This window comes from Grammomys surdaster, unplaced genomic scaffold, assembly GCF_004785775.1.
Source record: "Grammomys surdaster isolate TR1022 unplaced genomic scaffold, NIH_TR_1.0 363, whole genome shotgun sequence".
Taxonomy (NCBI): domain Eukaryota; kingdom Metazoa; phylum Chordata; class Mammalia; order Rodentia; family Muridae; genus Grammomys; species Grammomys surdaster.
In genome coordinates this window covers 11,561,754-11,570,471 of record NW_021604782.1, presented here as the reverse complement: position 1 = coordinate 11,570,471, position 8,718 = coordinate 11,561,754, and the positions used below count along the sequence as shown (strand labels likewise).

The 8,718-nt window shown below is 44.1% G+C and overlaps 1 protein-coding gene across 3 annotated transcripts in view; it reads left to right on the top strand.

The window, feature by feature from the left end:
* The first annotated feature begins 463 nt into the window (after positions 1-463).
* Positions 464-8,718, top strand: part of Tnc (tenascin C) — an 88,387-nt gene continuing 80,132 nt past the window's right edge. For 2 of the 3 annotated variants that reach the window (XM_028779902.1, XM_028779899.1), the window contains exon 1: positions 543-736. The gene's annotated coding sequence lies outside the window, so the exon portion shown is untranslated. Of the gene's footprint in view, positions 737-8,718 lie in introns of all 3 variants that reach the window. The other variant, XM_028779900.1, reaches the window with a different exon arrangement.

The window sequence follows — 8,718 nt, the reverse complement described above, 5'->3', positions numbered from 1 at the left end:
AAGAGAAACCTGAACTGCCCTGGGCTTGCTCAGCCCTCCTCGATCTCCTCTTTCCAGGAACTGGGTTCAGCCCTCGGGCTTTCTCTGAGGTACCACCCTGCAGCTGCTGCCCAGAGCCCAAGGGAGCCCAGGTCGTGTTTCCAGCTTGCTCTAGTCCAGGAGCAGAGCCAGGATCCAGTTCCCTCTTATCCCTGCTCCCAAAGCTTCTGTTTCACAATTAGAATACTCGTTTGTGGAGCAATGCAAAAATCACACTTCGCTAACAACTACTCTGCGGGGGCGGAGGGAGCTGGAATTCCTACTTTCTTTTTTTTTTTTTTCTTCACTATAAATTGTATGCAAATGGTCCGTTAGCTGGCTGAGCGCCTGGAGTGAGTGCGTCTTTCATGAGCTAACCCTGTTCCGCTGGGAGGGCTGTGCCTTTAACTCACCAACTGAAAAAAAAAAAAAAAAAAAAAAAGTGGGAAAGGATGTCTGGAGGCGAGGCGTCCCATTACAGAGGAAGGAGCTCCCTATATAAGTCTGCCAAAGCTGGCTGCTTCGGCCACAGCCTGCCTACTGTCACGCGTCTCTCGTGCGCGCAGACACACACCCTAGCCTCTGGTGGGCACAGACTGTGGCTGGGGAGACGCTAGGGATTGCGCGATTGGGAATTCTCTGTGGCTTAGCCCAGGTACTTCTTCACCTTCACCGAGCTGGTGCACCCAGAGACCTTGGTTTTCCCGACGTGGAAAAGGTGAGTCTGTTGATCCCATCACCCAGGGTCTTTCTGGTGTGCTCCTGGGATTCCGGGTACTCAGTAAGGTATGGGTTTATAACTATAAAACTTCTATTTCATTTCCAACTCCGGTAAAAGAGTGATTAGATGCGCCCCGATTATTCAGAGCTTGTCCCCCTGCAATCTTGTGTTTGATATGGATCTGTAACCACTCAGAGGAACTTTTGGTAAAGTTTTTGTCTCTGCCTTTCCTTGAAGGAAGAGTCTTACTTTCCCTCTTAACCTTTGACCTAGTTTATTCTCACCTGTGGATTTCCCCACCACCACCACCCTTTTTATTATTTATTTATTTATTTATTTAGCGTTAGAGAAGTAGCGTTATAAAGCGGCATTCGCTCACAGCGGTGGGGGTGGAATGAGGATTGTAACAGGGAGAACACAGCGTCACATCTATACCGTCTATACCGTCTCGGCACTTGTCAGTTTTCGTTCCCCTCTCGCCCCATTTGATCCTCAGTGTCCACTCTGGGGAAAGACAAGAGCTGGGATACCAGAGCAAGGAGCTGAGTTCTGGGCATGGATGAACAACCCACAGGCTGTAAGATGAGACTGGTGGGCACGTCTGTGGGCTCTTGAAGCAGAGTGCCAACCTCCTGATGCACAGACCTCAGGTGGAGCATGTTTAGAAGATTTGAAGACATCTGAGTCCCATATTACTCTCAAATCAGTCTCCCTCCTCACACTTTATCCCAGAAACACCGGGAACATCTTCCCTAGATATGAAAAGCCACCTTCCCTGGTGAACTTTTGAAAGAGCACAGAGATTCCTCTGTGCCATCTGTGTTACAGGGGCATTAAGAGGTTGGGGTTTGACGCTAGAAGTGAGTTGGGCATTCCCACTAGTGCCACCACAAAGTAAATGTGCCAGGAAAATTTGTAACCTCCGTGTACCTTAGTTTCCACTTCTCTAAAGTGGGGACAGCAGCTCCCCCTTATAATGAAGAACCAATGAAGAAGGAAAAAGATCAAATTAGCAACTAGGCAATCTCTGTCATGGCCCAAAACTGCCATCACCCTGGATGTAAAAAGCACTGCTTAACCCAGTTTTGCAGTGTGTCTGCTTACCCTCCCCCAAAGTCTCTGTCTTTTTATCTTACCGATCTGAGAGTGCCTGCTAGCCTGGCATGAATTTTACAAGCAAAGGGTTGTGCTGGCACCATTAGGAGAAAAGGTGGGAGTCTGGAGCCTGATGTGAATGTGAAGTTCTGACTCCAGAATGTCCTCAGGCGTTTACAGGCTCAAGTGCTTGGCTATGGAGTGCTGTGTGGCCAGTGGTTCTTTGGAATCAGATTGTTTGCATCAGAGGGTGAGCTGGACTGGGAGCTCTCTTTTTAAGAGTGAATGCCTCTCTTTCAAGTGTTTCTGTGGAATCTTTTGTTTTTGTTTTGTTTTATAGAGCTTTCCCCATATGCACCTTAGAAATGAAAACTGCCCCCTACCCCACTGCCTTGTCCTGAGATGCAACAAAGCTCACCTGGGCTGAGGAGAGGTGTGTTCCGCTTAAATAAGCTGATGGAAAATACTCCTGTCCTGTGAACCAAGCCTTTCGCAGGGCATGGGCAGCAGTGTGCCTTGGCCTTGTACATTCCAAGAATGTGACCAAATCTGGGGAAAGAAAGAGGTGCAGTGTGTGAATATTCTCTGGGATACTGAAATGGTGTGAACAGGAGAGAGATGGAAAAAGTGTACCCAAGCTCTTCAATCACCCAGTCCGCTTTTGTTCAAAATGCCTAGCTCCATGCTCATGGCCTGTCTCTTTACCCTGTCTCAAGAGGTGACAAGACTTCCATCCATCAGCTTTGTCACTCATACAAAGAGGGTGAGGTATTACCTCTCCTGGGGCTCTGTGACACTCACCTGACATAGATATGGCTGGCTCTTGACACACCATAAGAATTCAATAGAGAGAGGTGTTTCTGCTTACCTTGTTGCTAGATCACAAATATTTTCAAGATTAATGTTCTAAATAATGTTTGTCAAGTTTAACAATAGAAGCATTTATTAATAAATTCTGAACCAAAAAAAAATGAGTTTCTGACAGATATGCATGAGACTGCATGGGCTAACATGGGGTTAAAGGGTCCAAATGCATTATTTATCCCCTGAAACATTCTCACCAGATTGCAAACAACAGGACACATAGCTCCAGGTCTCACAGCTAGGAACTGCCTATTCAGATCAGAGTTCTCAACTCCAGCAGCTACAGGAGTGAGGACAGTTCCCCCAATGAAACAGGAGACAGGAATTACAGAAGCTTAAGAAAGGTTGGTCATTTCAATCAGTGCTAATAACCACCATAGCCAGCATAGAATTAATCAGTGTATGAGCTATAGGCTCTTGATGCTTCCTTGGGCATCATGGTGTCGAATGGCCACAGCATGTCTCTGGAGTATGGGTGTACTTATGAGACAAAGTGACTCACAGAGCAGAGAGATTGGGTCTTGAAACTCAAGCGATGAGGTGAGAATCTAAGCCTGTGTCTTTGTTTGGAGGCTGTGCTTCTTTTCAATGTGTCAGCTTCTTGTGTAGCCCTCAGAAGGAAAGCACTTCCTTTCTGACAAAATATGCCCCTCTGGGAAGACTGTGGCCACCCATAAATACAGCAACAGACTGATCATATAACCAGAATAGAATTTGGAAAGGGAACTCAGGCTGACAGAATGAAAAACATACCCCCTGAATTCTGTCCGTTCTCATGTTCACAGTGAACTAAAAACACCTCTGATCTCTTCCCGCATTTCCATGAACTTACAAACTAGCTTGCACAAAGCACAAAGGCTCCACCATACTGAGCCTATTTGGGTTTGAAAAGTAGAGCTTGAGGAACAAATATTTAGTTGGCTCTTGATATACAGTTCCTCTATGGCAATCAAACATTGACATAAAATAGCTAACAGTCAGGCTGACAACATGACGCCGTGATGGGGAAGACTGGCCACACCATCTCACTTAATTTTCTAATACTGAAAATTATGAATTAACAGCCCCATTTAATAGATGGAGAAACTGAGGCTCAAGGAAGCTGAGTAGCTCAGCCCAGGTATTCCCACAAAAGAGTCAGAACTGGCTGCAAATCCAAACTTTCTAAGTACAACCCCACCGTTTTGTCTCTTGTGCCACGCTGCCTCCTGACGTCAGGCTTGGCTAACCAAGTGCGGAACCCTGCACGGTGTCCTTTGGGGAATGGCCAGAAGAGCACAGAAGACTCCAGCTGGCATTGGTGCCTCTTGATTTCACAGAGGAGCCCTGCAGCTATCATTTTTCATGGTGCACAGGAAAGGTTAGCTGGTGGTAGTGCAACCCACTGCTTAGAAACGGAAACAATCCAATTTCAGCTGAGAAACAGGGTGAGGGAGATAGAAAGGAGAAAGAAAGAGGGGGGAGGGAGGGAGAAACAGAGACAGAGAGGGAAGGAGAAACAGACAGAGAGAGAAAGAGACAGAAACAGAGATACACAGAGAAAGACATCAAGAGAGAGAGACAAAGACAGAAACAGAGACACACAGAGAGAGAGAGAGACAGAGAAAGAGAGAGAGAAAGAGAGAGAGAAAGAGGAAGACAGAGCAGAAAGAGAGAGAAATCATACACACACACACACACACACACACACACACACACACACACAGGGATTGGGTAGCAAGGTTGCAGTCATGTTCTTCCTAGTGATTTTCATGACATCAGCACACACTTTCCCTGGCTGTGCAGGTGGGAGCTACAAAAGGGAGAACAGGGTCATATCTGTATCTTCTAAGGTGTAAGAGAGCTGAATGTGTGGTTTTAAGGGGGCTACTGGGGAGATAAAAATGGAGCTATACCCAGTCTCTAAAGGTAGTGGGGGGGGGGGGCAGGCAGTGGTCACGCACGCCGTTAATCCCAGCACTTGGGAAGCAGAGGCTGGTGGATTTCTGAGTTTGAGGCCAGCCTGGTCTACAGAGTGAGTCCCAGGACAGCCAAGGCTTCACAGAGAAACTCTGTCTCAAAACAAAAAAAACAAACAAACAAAAAAAAAACGAAAAACAAAACAAAAATGGTAGTCAGAGTACAGTTATAGGCTCCAAGCTACAGATTCTGCCAAAGCCGCAGAGAGGAAGATTATGATTCAAACACCTCTCACTGTTCGAAGATAGCTGGGAATCCCCTTGAATTCCATCTAAGACTAGTCCAAGCACCTTCAACATGTGGGAAACATTAGATGGAGGCCCCTTTCCAAGAAGGAAAACCCCCTTAATGTATAGTGAGACTAGCCTCCTGCAAACTCCAATTCTTTCCAACACAAAACACACTGCCTCCTATGAAATCTGTGTACACCCTATGACCTCTTGTGGAGGAGAGACCACTGCAAAGTTACCTGATTCCAACCCTGGTGCTCAGACTTTTGCTCAATTACACCCTTAAATCTAATCATCTTTGTTCTTTTTTCCTTCTCACCATATATTTCCTAGAGCAGTGGTTCTCAACCATCTTAATGCCGTGACCCTTTAATACAGTTCCTCATGTTGTGGTGACTCCCAAAATAAAATTATTTTTTTGTTCATAGCTTCATAACTGTAATTCCCTACAGTTATGAGTCGCAATGTAAATATCTGTTTCCTGATGGTCTTAGGCAACTCCTGAGAAAGAGTCCTTCTAGTCCAAAACAGGTCACAACCCACATGTTAAAAAACACTCTCCTAGACTTTAAGACCCACCTGGAGTTCAGCGCCTTCGTTGCCATTCTTGATTCTCCACCATGGAATAAAAGCAAAATGCCCACACTCAAAGTAGGTTGTGAATGGAAAATCCTTTCCATCCTTCACTCTATTTGTGAGTGGAAATTTTTAAAAGATTATTTCATTCCAAGTCGTCTCAGATGTTTGAAATTTCCTGAAGTTCACAGGTCCTGAAATGTGGGCACTTTAACTCAAATAGCTTTGGCTGGTCCTTTAACCTTCCTCCAACAGACTGCCAAAAGACAAAGGTGTTTCATAAGCCCTGAAAGCAGATAGCTTGTTTCAGAATCAGCCAGAGGTCACCTCTTACGTTAAAAGAGGAAAAGTGGCTTCTGCTAACATCTCTGAGATGTGTCCAAACGATTCTTGATGAAGGTAGAGGAAGGCTAACTGTGAAAGTAACTTCATTTGTTACTTTGTCCATTGTCACAGAGACAAAATACCTCAGGAAGCACCTTAGGAGGGAAGGCTTTTATTTGGGTTACAATTTGCAGGGACACAGTCCATCCTGGCAGAGAAGGCATGGTGGCAGTAGCTGGAGGTGGCTGGTCATACTGCATTCATGCTCAGGAAGCAGAGTGATGAGAGCTGGTACTCAGTCGGCGTTCTCCTTTGTATGGAGTCCAGAACCCCCAGTGCATGGAATGATGCCACCCACACTTAGGGCGAGGCTTCTCACATCAATTAGTGCAGTCTAGAAAATGACTCATAGACACACCCAGAGGTTTGTTTCTAGATCCGTTTTCAAACCCTATCAAACCAATGATCAACATTAACCAGCACACTAAATGTTGTCACCTAGTCTATCCATAGTATGCCATTTTACCATTGCTTATTATTTCCAATATCATTGCCTTTCTAATGGTGGGGACCTGGGGTGAATTAATGTGAGTAGCTTACTCAATATCATGCAGATAGATGATAGGGGAAACATTAACACAAACCTAGGCCCAAGTCCCTAGAAGGTGATAATGGCCATTAGGCTACACAAGCCAAGCTGGGCACCATGCTTCTACTCATCCTGTCTTGGGAAGCGTATTATCTCCAGAGTCTTCATGCCTTCTGTAGGCATCAGACACTCAGAATATAATGTCTATGAAGTTCTCTGCTGTTCTCAGTACAATAGGATTTGACTTCTATAGGTGTGCTATGCAACTCTTTCATGTTTCATGACTTACCAAGTTTCTCATGTGTAGGACAGAATACATCACCTTGATGTATTCTCAAAATTTATATATAAAGGCTTTGCAGGAAGGTAAACTGAAGCCTTTGTTACTTGTATAAAGTAGAAAGTAAAGGCATTCAGAGCTCCTTTGCAGGATCAATACCACAAAGTTTGTTTCCCTCACTATGCTACAGGATTCTAAAGAATTGACCCAAGTTTCTAAATTAAAAAAAAAAAACAGCTTAGAGATGACAGGCTATTTACTAGATAAATATTTATATTTTAAAGATTTATCGTGTTTTTAATTATGTATATGAATTTGTGTCTCTGTTGGGGTAGGTGCACAGAAGGACAGTTTCTCTGGGAGGTCAGAGAAAAGTGTCAGATCTCTGGAACTATAGGCAGTGTGTACCTTCCTACTTAGATGCTCAGAACCAAACCCATCCCCTCTGGAAGAGCTTTATAACCCATCTCCATAGCGTCATGTTTACATTTTTAAAAGATAGTTAGGTAAAATAGGCATTGCTTAGATTGATGAGTGAATTATCGATGAGGGGCTTTAGACAAGTCTGTGTGGATTCTGTGCAATGGCAGAGTCAAATTTTATCGCCCAATAGGTGTATAAGACAGTTAAGATAGCACTTGCTGTGTTAAAAGGTGTAAGAGACTCAAGACTATTAGGAAAAGCATTAGTTTTATTCAAAATGTTAAAGCTACAGATACCATGTCTGGGGATGTCGGATAAAGTACAGTGTTAAGGGGAATCCGAGCAGTCATGCAACATGATACCATTGCATGTCACCTGAAGAAGCAACAGACTGTGACCAGAAGAAGACAGCCCAGAACTCCATTAGACCATCTGCTAGCGAGAGCCCCTTACAAACACTGAGTGTAAACACCAGTATATGAAATGAAATCTTAAAAAATAAAAATGTATACATCGAATAATAAAGCCACCTATGGAAGTGGAAGTCTGGTGGAGGTGACCACAGAATTAGCTTTGGCACAGCAGAAGGAGTCTGCTTGCTGGGGAAAACAGGAAGCCAGACAGCTCTTGCAGTGGGTAGTGGCATCATGAATAGTCTGTGTCACTGACAATCATACAGAAAGAGTTGGAAGCAGAGACGTTATAGGAGAGTATTCTTGCAAGCTGGTTGCTTTCACTAGAACTTAGAATGTCAATGCTGAAGAGGCTGATGGTTGGGCACCCTCAAAGCCAGGAGCTTACAGATAAGGTTCAAAAAGATCCAGAGGTAATTCAGGAGATGCCATGGAAAGAAGGGTGAGGGAAAAGTCACATTCAGCCTCATTTCAACTAAAGCCCCTCTCCATTTATTTTTTTGTGCATGGAACTTCCACATGAGACAAAATTTGCCGAAAGCCTTCTCTGGCACAAACAGAGGAAAAGAGGAGGGAGAGGAGGAGAAAGAGGATGAGGATGAAAATGTTTATACAAGTCATTAGCCAACTTTAACATCTTCATTTTAAAGATGGTGAAACTAAGACATGGAGAAGAAAGATATTTTCCTAAGACGTTATGCCAGCTGGCAGCGGGTCAGGGCAGAATCTTGGGTATCCTGACTCTGCTCTTAGAATCCAGGAACAACATAAAAGTCTGCAGTTAATATATCCTCTTTCAAAAGAAAACTGAACTGTCTTATTCTCTAAATAATATAGCACATATGGATTGAACTAACAATTATATTAGTTACTTACTGACCACAAATTGTAGTCATTTAAAACATCACAGGTATTGTCTTATGGCTTCTATAGGTCTAGAATTGAAGCATAGCTGAGCTAAGGTAAGCTGAACTTTCTACAATCAATTGTCATTGACCTGGGTTGGGATCATATCTAAAGGCTTGACTGAGGATCAAGCCTCTTCCAGGCTCTATCTGTTGAATGTACTCGATTTTTCAGGAGCTTCTAGACTGAGGCTTTCAGTCCCATGCTGCCTTAATAATTTGCAAACAGGACATTTCAACAAAGCCATTTACCTCATCCAAGCTAATCATGCACAGAGAGAGAGAGAGAGAGAGAGAGAGAGAGAGAGAGAGAGAGAGAGA